The sequence below is a fragment of the Arachis stenosperma genome, chromosome 6, assembly GCF_014773155.1.
Source record: "Arachis stenosperma cultivar V10309 chromosome 6, arast.V10309.gnm1.PFL2, whole genome shotgun sequence".
In the NCBI taxonomy this organism is placed as follows: domain Eukaryota; kingdom Viridiplantae; phylum Streptophyta; class Magnoliopsida; order Fabales; family Fabaceae; genus Arachis; species Arachis stenosperma.
The window spans coordinates 10731625-10741461 of record NC_080382.1 but is presented as its reverse complement, the minus strand read 5'-3'; the positions used below and the strand labels follow the sequence as shown (position 1 = coordinate 10741461).

Sequence of the window (9837 nt, the reverse complement as noted above, 5' to 3'; positions counted from 1 at the left end):
CGCCGGTAGTTGTTGCGCCCAAATTTTATGGATGAAACAACAACTTGTGGACTACGGACTCATGCTTGATCACATTCCTATCAAATGTGATAATACTAGTGCAATAAATTTAACCAAGAATCCGGTTCAACATTCAAGAACCAAGCATATTGAGATTAGACATCACTTCATAAGAGACCATGTTGAAAAGGGTGATGTGGTTATTGAATTTGTCGAAACTAGTAAACAACTAGCGGACATCTTCACTAAACCTTTATGTAAAGAAAGTTTTTTTAACATCCGAAATGAACTTGGTATCTTGGATTCTAATCTAATATGATTTGTTTGAATTCATTGTATTTATATTGCTATTTTTGTATCTCTTACTAACTTAAGCATTGGAGATATCCAATTAGCCATTGTTTTGTAGGTTTATGAGTTGATGAATGAGTGATTAATCTTGAGGTAGATTGAAGAATTTGAAGATCATAAACAATGGAGGATCAACAAATTGAAGTTTATAATGGTTTAAGTGAGTATATACATGATGGAACTCAAAGGATTGAAGAAAGAACCACCAAAGGATGAAAATTTGGTGATTTTGGGCAAAATGATGCATGTTGCATCGATGCAACCAAGCTTTGCATCGATGCAAAGCACACAACGTGCTATGTGCATCGATGCAAACACGACCAAATTGCATAAAAACACGTGAATTTGGCATTTTTGAGAAACAAAACCCCACTTTTTCATCATCTTCAACCTCACAACTCATATCCCCACATTCAAACCTCCATAACCTCCAAAACAAGCTCACATATAGCTTCATACAACTCACAAAACTTTGATACCCACTACAAACAAATTACATATTTGAAGTCCCCACATTCTCCTCTACAAAACCCATAAAACAAAATCATCCACAATGCCTAGAATCAAGAGAACCATCAAGAAGTCAAAAGGCTCTTCAAATGTGGTTCCACCTCCAAATGATCATCCTTTGGCAAGGTACTTTGCTTCTAATGAAGATCTTCAATTCTATGAGGCAAGGCTCGCCGGAAGAAAGGAAATTCCTCCGAGGTATTTGGATCCGACCCTTCTTGTCATTCATAAGTTTGATACTCTTAAGGCTATTCTAGTTCATCAAGGCCTCATGGATTTTGTTCAAATTAAGAGTAAATATTATCCGGATTTAGTTGCCATAGCCTATAGTACACTCATGATTGAGATTGATGAGGAAGATGAATCAAATTTCACATTATTCTTCAAGATAGGAAGAAAGGATTATAGGCTAGATGGTGATGAGTTAGCCACCATTTGGGAGTTGCCAAATCAAGGTGACTTGTTTCAAGGTGGTAAAACCCCAATTGATGAATGGGGTTATTCAAAGGACAATGCCATGCATTTGTTCAACCTTGTACAAGGAGCTCACTCCAAAATTAGTTGCAATTCAATGAGTGCGGAACATAGAACTTTATTATATCTAGACACCTATATATTGCAACCTAGAATATCCGGGCATGCGAATGTAAATGATGAAGATTTGATTGTCATGTGGGCTATGATGAATGGGATTAAGATTAATTGGCCATACTTTATAGTACAACATATGATTAGGCTCAAGATGAAGGATAGGAATGGTGGATTAGGATTCCTTTGCCTATGGTCTAAAGTCTTTGATTATGTTGGTATTGATGTATCAAATGAGATTGCCAAGGAAGTACAACCTCAATCTTGTATCAACACTCATCTTCTCAACAAAATGGGAAGAAGAAATGTTGATGAACAAGGTCCTCAAGAGCAAGCTCCTCCACAAGCACCTCAAGCTCAAGAACCACCCTCCTTGGTTGATGTAATGAGAGAATTACAATCCATCAACCAAAACATCCAAAGGATTGAAGTAGAGCATGGTAGGCAACTTGAAGCACTTAATCGTCGTGTGTCTCGTGTAGATCATCGCACGGGTCGCTTGGATCGTCGTATTGATGACTTATATGAGCATTTCGACATCCACCTACCATATGAAGAGGATAATGATGATGATGAAGACCAAGATTGATTGTCTCCTCTTCATCAAGTCACTTTTTATTGCTTTATGTTTATTTGATTATATGAACTGTTAAACTAACTCCTAGTAAGCTAAGGATTTCTATTATGGTTTAAATACTTTGATATTTCCTTCATAAATTTGTTTAATGATTAATGCTTGTATGCTTATTTGGTGAATAACTCAAAATAGGCTTGGTACCCCTATTTTAAGTTAATGTGCCTGCTTTGATATATTTAACTTCTTTAGGGGGAATTATGCATGCTTGTTATATATAAAAAGAGGAAATCAAATTCTTTTTGAAAGGGGGAATATCTCATCCTTGAGATTAATAGAGAAATTGAACTTAAAAAAATTCATTGTTTTATGCATGCTTCTATGACACATTTCAAACTCCTTTCTTTTTGATAATGTCAAAAGGGGGAAGAGAAGTTTGAGGATTTGAAAAGAAGAAATAAGTTTGCGAAACAATGATTTCAAAAAGACTTCCGCTAAGCAAAAACTTTGATATCTAAATCGTTTTCTTTGATAAACGCCCTTTAAGGGAACAAATGCACATATTTAGGGGGAACTCCTGCAAAAGTTTTTTTGTGAAGTCTTCTCCAAAGCTTTCTATAAAACAAAGTGCATTATTATTGCTTTCAAAATCATTTATAAATGCATATCCTCAAAATTGGTTTGTCATTATCAAAAAGGGGGAAATTGTAAATCATGTTGCTTGTATGCGAAGTTTGTACTCGTAGGTTTTGATGAATGACAAACCAACAAACGACATGAAAGACAAACCAACAAACAACTTGAATGAACAAGCATGTTGAAAGATCAACCAACATTCAACGTTGAGGAATGAAGAGTTGAAAGCAACACAACAACAACAACAAGAAACTCAAGTCCACAACATTTGAAGACAAGTATAGTGTCTTAGGACTTAGGTAACTTCTTGTTAAGAACCAATTGCTAAATCTCTCAACACACACTCACAAAATGTTTTGATTATCATATCATATGCACATCTTGCAATTCGATGCTAGCCAAATGGTTTAAAACTTGTTTTCAAAGGTACAAAAGCATAGGAATTGACTCCAACAAGTTTGAGATCAATCCTAAGTATTTTGAAGTGATTTTAAGCCATTCTTTAAGGTTTGCATCGATGCACACTCATCTTGCATCGATGCAAAGCATGCGACGACTTGTTGCATCGATGCAAAGATGTTTGCATCGATGCAACCTAGCTGAAAATTCAAATTTCAGCTTCAAAGACGCATTTGCATCGATGCAAAGTGTTATGCATCGATGCAAATGATTCAAAAACATAAAAAACGGCTAGTTTTGACAAAAAGGCTCCATCTCATTAACTCCCCAACGTTTCTAAGGTTTGGGGAGTCTATAAATAGATGGATTGAAGCCTTATTTCACATACGTGAGTATTTGCAAACTATCTTGTTCATATTCTTTCATTCTACACATTTTTAAGGTGTTATAATACACAATTTGAGAGAGCAATATTAATTGGTTCAATAGTGCTAAACTTGTAATCATACACTCTTCTAGAGAGTACTCATTTCATCTCAACAATTCTTTGAGAATTGTTTTCTTGTACACTTTGTAAATTGGAGTGTGATCTCCAAGGTTGAGTCAAGAGTTATAAACACTATAGTCGGTGAGGATACCAAAGAGGCATACTAAGTACTCAAGGAAAATCTTAGAGAAGGTATCTCTAAGTGGAGTGGGTTAGTATACGAGTGGTGATCATATACCGTGAGGTGTTAGAAACTAAGGACTCGGATTGTAAAAGGTTTTGCGCAAGCACCTTGAAGCTTGGCAATAGTGGAACTTCTCAATTGTGATTGAGAAAGAAAGTGGACGTAGGACAAGGATTGTGCCGAACCACTCTAAATAGCGTTTGCATCTCTCCAAACTCATCTCTTCAATATTATTGTCTTTTACCTTTGAGCAAATAAATTGTGATCGAAAAGTAGCTTCGTAAGTACTTAAGGAGTAGCTTAAGTCCGATTGGTGAAAAGCTTGATGATGAGCGGATAATTTATACGCTTTTTGGCATTGTTTTTAGTATGTTTTTAGTAGTTTAAGTTGAGTTTTTAGTATATTTTTATTAGTTTTTAGTTAAAATTCACTTTTCTGGACTTTACTATGAGTTTGTGTGTTTTTCTGTGATTTCAGGTATTTTCTGGCTGAAATTGAGGGACCTGAGCAAAAATCTGATTCAGAGACTGAAAAGGACTGCAGATGCTGTTGGATTCTGACCTCCCTGCACTCGAAGTGGATTTTCTGGAGCTACAGAAGCCCAATTGGCGCGCTCTCAACGGCGTTGGAAATTAGACAACCTGGGCTTTCCAGCAATATATGATAGTCCATACTTTGCCCAAGATTTGATGGCTCAAACCGGCGTTCAAAGTCACCCTCAGAATTCCCAGCGTTAAACGCCGGAACTGGCACCTAAATGGGAGTTAAACGCCCAAACTGGCATAAAAGCTGGCGTTTAACTCCAAGTGGAGTCTCTACACGAAAATGCTTCATTGCTCAGCCCAAGCACACACCAAGTGGGCCCGAAAGTGGATTTTTATGTCTTTTACTCACCTCTGTACACCCTAGGCTACTAGTTTTCTATAAATAGGACCTTTTACCATTGTATTTTCATCTTCTGATCTTTGGAACCTTTTTCTTTAGATCTTTTGATCACTTTGGGAGGCTGGCCTCACGGCCATGCCTAGACCTTGTTCTTATGTATTTTCAACGGTGGAGTTTCTACACACCATAGATTAAGGTGTGGAGCTCTGCTGTACCTCGAGTATTAATGCAATTACTATTGTTCTTCTATTCAATTCCGCTTGTTCTTTGTCCAAGATATCACTTGTTCTTCAACTTGATGAATGTGATGATCCATGACACTCATCATCATTCTCACTTATGAACAAAGTGACTGACAACCACTCTGTTCTACAAAGCAACAAGGCTCTAGTGAATATCTCTTGGATTCTTTAACCGGAATCTTCGTGGTATAGGCGAGAACTGATGGCGGCATTCAAGAGAATCCGGAAGGTCTAACCTTGTCTGTGGTATTCTGAGTAGGATTCAATGATTGAATGACTGTGACGTGCTTCAAACTCCTAGCAGGCGGGGCGTTAGTGACAGACGCAAAAGGATCGATGGATTTTATTCCGGCCTGACCGAGAACCGACAGCTGATTACCCATGCTGTGACAGAGCATAGGCGACGTTTTCACTGAGAGGATGGGAGGTAGCCACTGACAACGGTGAAACCCTTGCATAAGCTTGCCATGGAAAGGAGTAAGAAGGATTGGATGAAGACAGTAGGAAAGCAGAGAGACGGAAGGGAAGGCATCTTCATTCACTTATCTGAAGCTCTCACCAATGATATACATAAGTATCTCTATCTTTATCTTTATGCTTTATTCGTTTATCAATATACCCATTTGAGTCTGCATGACTGAGATTTACAAGGTGACCATAGCTTGCTTCATACCAACAATCTCCGTGGGATCGACCCTTACTCACGTAAGGTATTACTTGGACGACCCAGTGCACTTGCTGGTTAGTTGTGCGAAATTGTAGTGATCACAATTTCGTGCACCACTTGATCAATTTATTTGAGTTGGTGTCTATTGGAAAGTAAAAGCTCCTTATAAATGCTTAGCAATTGAGTTAAGCTCTTGGAAAAATACTAGTACAATAACACTTTTGTATATTGTCTTTAACTTTCGTAAAAAGATTCATTGTTGTTGCAATACTCAATTCACCCCCCTCTTGAGTAATTGTGCATAGGTTCTACACCTTACTCACGTAAGGTTTATTACTTGGACGACCTAGTGCACTTGCTGGTTAGTCGCCTTGGAGTTGTGAAAAGTGTGGATCACAATTTCGTGCGATCAAGTTTTTGGCGCCATTGCTGGGAATTGTTCAAGTTTGGACAACTGACGGTTCATCTTGTTGCTTAGATTGGGTAATTTTATTTTATGTTTATGCCTACTTTTATTTTTAATTTTGAAAATAATAAAAAAAAATTATATAAATTTATTTTGTTCTTCAGAATTTTTAAAAATGAAGTCTAGAGCTTCATGATGATATGTTGAAGTCTGGTTGGCTGTTAAGCCATGTCTAAGCTTTTGGACCGAGGCTTCAACCTATCATTGCAGGAATCTTTTGATCCCCATCAATTTGGCTGTTGTACACATAGCTGTTGTATACATGGCTGTTGTATGCAATGTCCTGCTGAAACTTGGCTGGCCATTTGGCCATGTCTAATCTTTTGGACCGAAGCTTTTACATAAAGCTTGGCTGGCTATTTAGCCATGTCTAAATTTTTGGACCGGAGCTTTAGACTAACATTGCATGATTCCTGGAATTCTTATAAAAAATTTTGATTTTCTTTATTCTTTTTCCAAAATAATTTTCGAAAAAAAATAAAATACAAAAAAAATTTAATAAAATCATAAAAACCAAAAAATATTTTGTGTTTTTTGTTTGAGTCTAGAGTCAAATTTTAAGTTTGGTGTCAATTGCATGTATTAGTTTTTCTTTAATTTTCGAAAAACTCATGCATGGTGTTCTTCATGATCTTTAAGTTGTTCTTGGTAAGTCTCCTTGTTTGATCTTGTGATTTTCTTGTTTTCTGTCCTTTCTTGTTTTGCATATGCATTCTTGAATTCTTAGTGTCTAAACATTGAAAATTTCTAAGTTTGGTGTCTTGCATGTCTTTCTTTTCTTAAAATTTTCAAAAATATGTTTTTGATGTTCATCATGATCTTCAAAATGTTCTTGGTGTTCATCTTGACATTCAAAGTGTTTTTGCATGTTTTCTTTGTTTTGATCTTAAATTTTTATGTCTTGAGTCATTTTGTTGTTTCCCTCTTTCCTTATTAAAATTCAAAAGTCAAAAATCATATATTTTCCTTATTTTACTCATAAATTTCAAAATTTTGCATTGAATTAGTCAAAGATTTTCAAAATCATATTTTTTTTAGTCAAGTCAAAATCTCAATTTCAAAAAAATTTATCTTTTCAAATCTTTTTCAAAAATCAAATATTTTTCAATTTTTCTTCTTAATATTTTCGAATTTTTTTAAATAAATTTTTCAAAATCTTTTTCTTAATTTTATATTACATCTTCAAAAATTCTTGCTAACAACTAATGTTTTGATTCAAAAATTCAAGTTTGTTACTTTATTGTGAAGAAAGGTTCAATCTTTGAATTTTAGAATCATATCTTTTAGTTTCTTGTTAGTCAAGTCATAAAAATCAAATCTTTTTAATATCTTTTCAAATCATATCTTTTCAATCATATCATTTTAAACATTAATTTCAAAAATCTTTTTTTCTAAACTTCTTATATTTTCGAAGTTTACTATTTCTTATCTTTTTCCAAACTATTTCTTATCTTTTTCAAAACCACCTAACTACTTTTCTCTTTCATTAATTTCGAAATTAGCTAAATTTTAATATATATATATATATATATATATTTCTCTTTTCTTTTAATTAATTTTCGAATTCTCTCTCCCCCTCATCTCTTTCCATTTATTTTATTTATTTACTAACACTTCTCCTCCCCTCATCAAAAATTCGAACCCTCTCCCTCTCTCTGTGTTCAAATTTTTCTCCTTCTCTCTCTACCTCATTCTTCTACTCCTCTGTTCCTCTGACACATCAAGGGATCTCTAAACTGTGACAAAGAGGATCCCTATTATTCCCTTTGTTCTCTTCTTTTTCATATGAGCAGAAACAGGGATAAGAACATTCTTGTTGAAGCTGATCCTGAACCTGAAAGGACTCTGAAGAGGAAGCTAAGAGAAGCTAAAGTACAACACTCCGGAGAAAACCTTACAGAAATTTTTGAAAACGAAGGAGACATGGCAGCCGAACCCAACAACAATGCTGGGAATGCAAGGAAGATGCTTGGTGACTATATTGCACCAACTTCCGACTTCTATGGAAGAAGCATTTCAGTTCCTGCCATTGGAGCAAACAACTTTGAGCTTAAACCTCAATTAGTTTCTATAATGCAGCAGAATTGCAAGTTTCATGGACTTCCTTCGGAAGATCCTCATCAGTTCTTAGATGAATTCTTGCAAATCTGTGACACTGTCAAGACCAATGGGGTTAATCCCGAGGTCTACAGACTTATGCTTTTCCCCTTTACTGTAAGAGACAGAGCTAGGATATGGTTGGACTCACAACCTAGAGAAAGCCTGAACTCTTGGGACAAGCTGGTCAATGCTTTCTTGACCAAATTCTTTCCACCTCAAAAGATGAGCAAGCTTAGAGTGGAAGTCCAAACCTTCAGACAAAAGGAAGGTGAATCCCTCTATGAAGCTTGGGAAAGATACAAGCAATTAACCAAAAGGTGCCCCTCTGACATGCTTCCAAAATGGAGCATCATATGTATATTCTATGATGGTCTATCTGAGTTGTCCAAGATGTCATTGGATCATTCTGCTGGTGGATCTCTTCATCTGAAAATGCCTGCAAAAGCCCATGAACTCATTGAGATGGTTGCAAATAACCAATTCATGTACACTTTTGAAAGAAATCATGTGAATAATAGGGTGACTCAGAAAAAAGGAGTTCTTGAGATTGACACTCTGAATGCCATATTGGCTCAGAACAAAATATTGACTCAGCAAGCCAATATGATTTCTCAAAATCTGACTAGATTACAAGCTGCATCCGGTAGTAATAAAGAAGCATCCTCTGAAACAGAAGCTTATGACCCTGAGAATTCTGCAATGGAAGAGGTAAATTACATGGGATTAGCCTATGGAAGCACCTATAACCCTTCATGGAGAAATCACCCTAATTTCTCATGGAAGGATCAACAAAAGCCTCAACAAGGCTTCAATAACAATAATGGTGGAAGAAATAGGTTTGGCAATAGCAAACCTTTTCCATCATCTTCTCAGCAACAGACAGAAAATTCTGAGCAGAGCCTCTCTAGCTTAGCAAACATAGTCTCTGATCTATCTAAGGCCACTCTAAGTTTCATGAATGAAACAAGGTCCTCCATTAGAAATTTGGAGGTACAAGTGGGTCAGCTGAGTAAAAGAGTTACTGAAACTCCTCCTAGTACTCTCCCAAGCAATACAGAAGAGAATCCAAAAAGAGAGTGCAAGGCCATTAATATGACCAAAATGGCCGAACCTGGGAAGGAGGAGGAGGAGGTGATTTCCATTGAGGAAGACCTCAATGGACGTCCATTGACCAATAGGAAGTTCCCTATTGAGGAACTAAAGGAATCTGAGGCTCATACAGAGACCATAGAGATTCCATTAAACTTCCTATTACCATTCATGAGCTATGTTGAGTATTCTTCCTCTGAAGAAGATGAAGTTATTGTTGAAGAGCAAGTTGCTCAGTATTTAGGAGCAATCATGAAGCTGAATGCCAAGTTATTAGGTAATGAGACTTGGGAGGATAAACCTCCATTGCTCATTAATGAACTAAATACCTTGGGTCAGCTGAAGTTACCTCAGAAGAAAGAGGATATCGGAAGGTTCTTAATACCTTGCACCATAGGCACCATGACCTTTGAGAAGGCTTTGTGTGACCTGGGGTCAGGTATAAACCTTATGCCACTCTCTGTAATAGAGAAACTGGGGATCTTTGAGGTACAAGCTGCCAGAATCTCATTAGAGATGGCAGACAAATAAAAGAAACAGGCTTATGGACTTGTAGAGGATGTCTTAGTGAAGGTTGAAGGCCTTTACATCCCTGCTGACTTCATAATCCTAGACACTAGGAAGGATGAGGATAAATCTATCATCCTTGGAAGACCCT

At 36.4% G+C, this 9837-nt stretch overlaps 1 non-coding gene across 1 annotated transcript; it reads right to left on the bottom strand.

Moving 5' to 3' along the window:
• Positions 1-8318: 8318 nt before the first annotated feature.
• On the bottom strand, positions 8319-8426 carry LOC130937858 (small nucleolar RNA R71). The gene has a single exon (XR_009069052.1). It is a non-coding gene; the product is annotated as a small nucleolar RNA R71 (small nucleolar RNA).
• Between the last annotated feature and the right edge of the window lie 1411 nt (positions 8427-9837).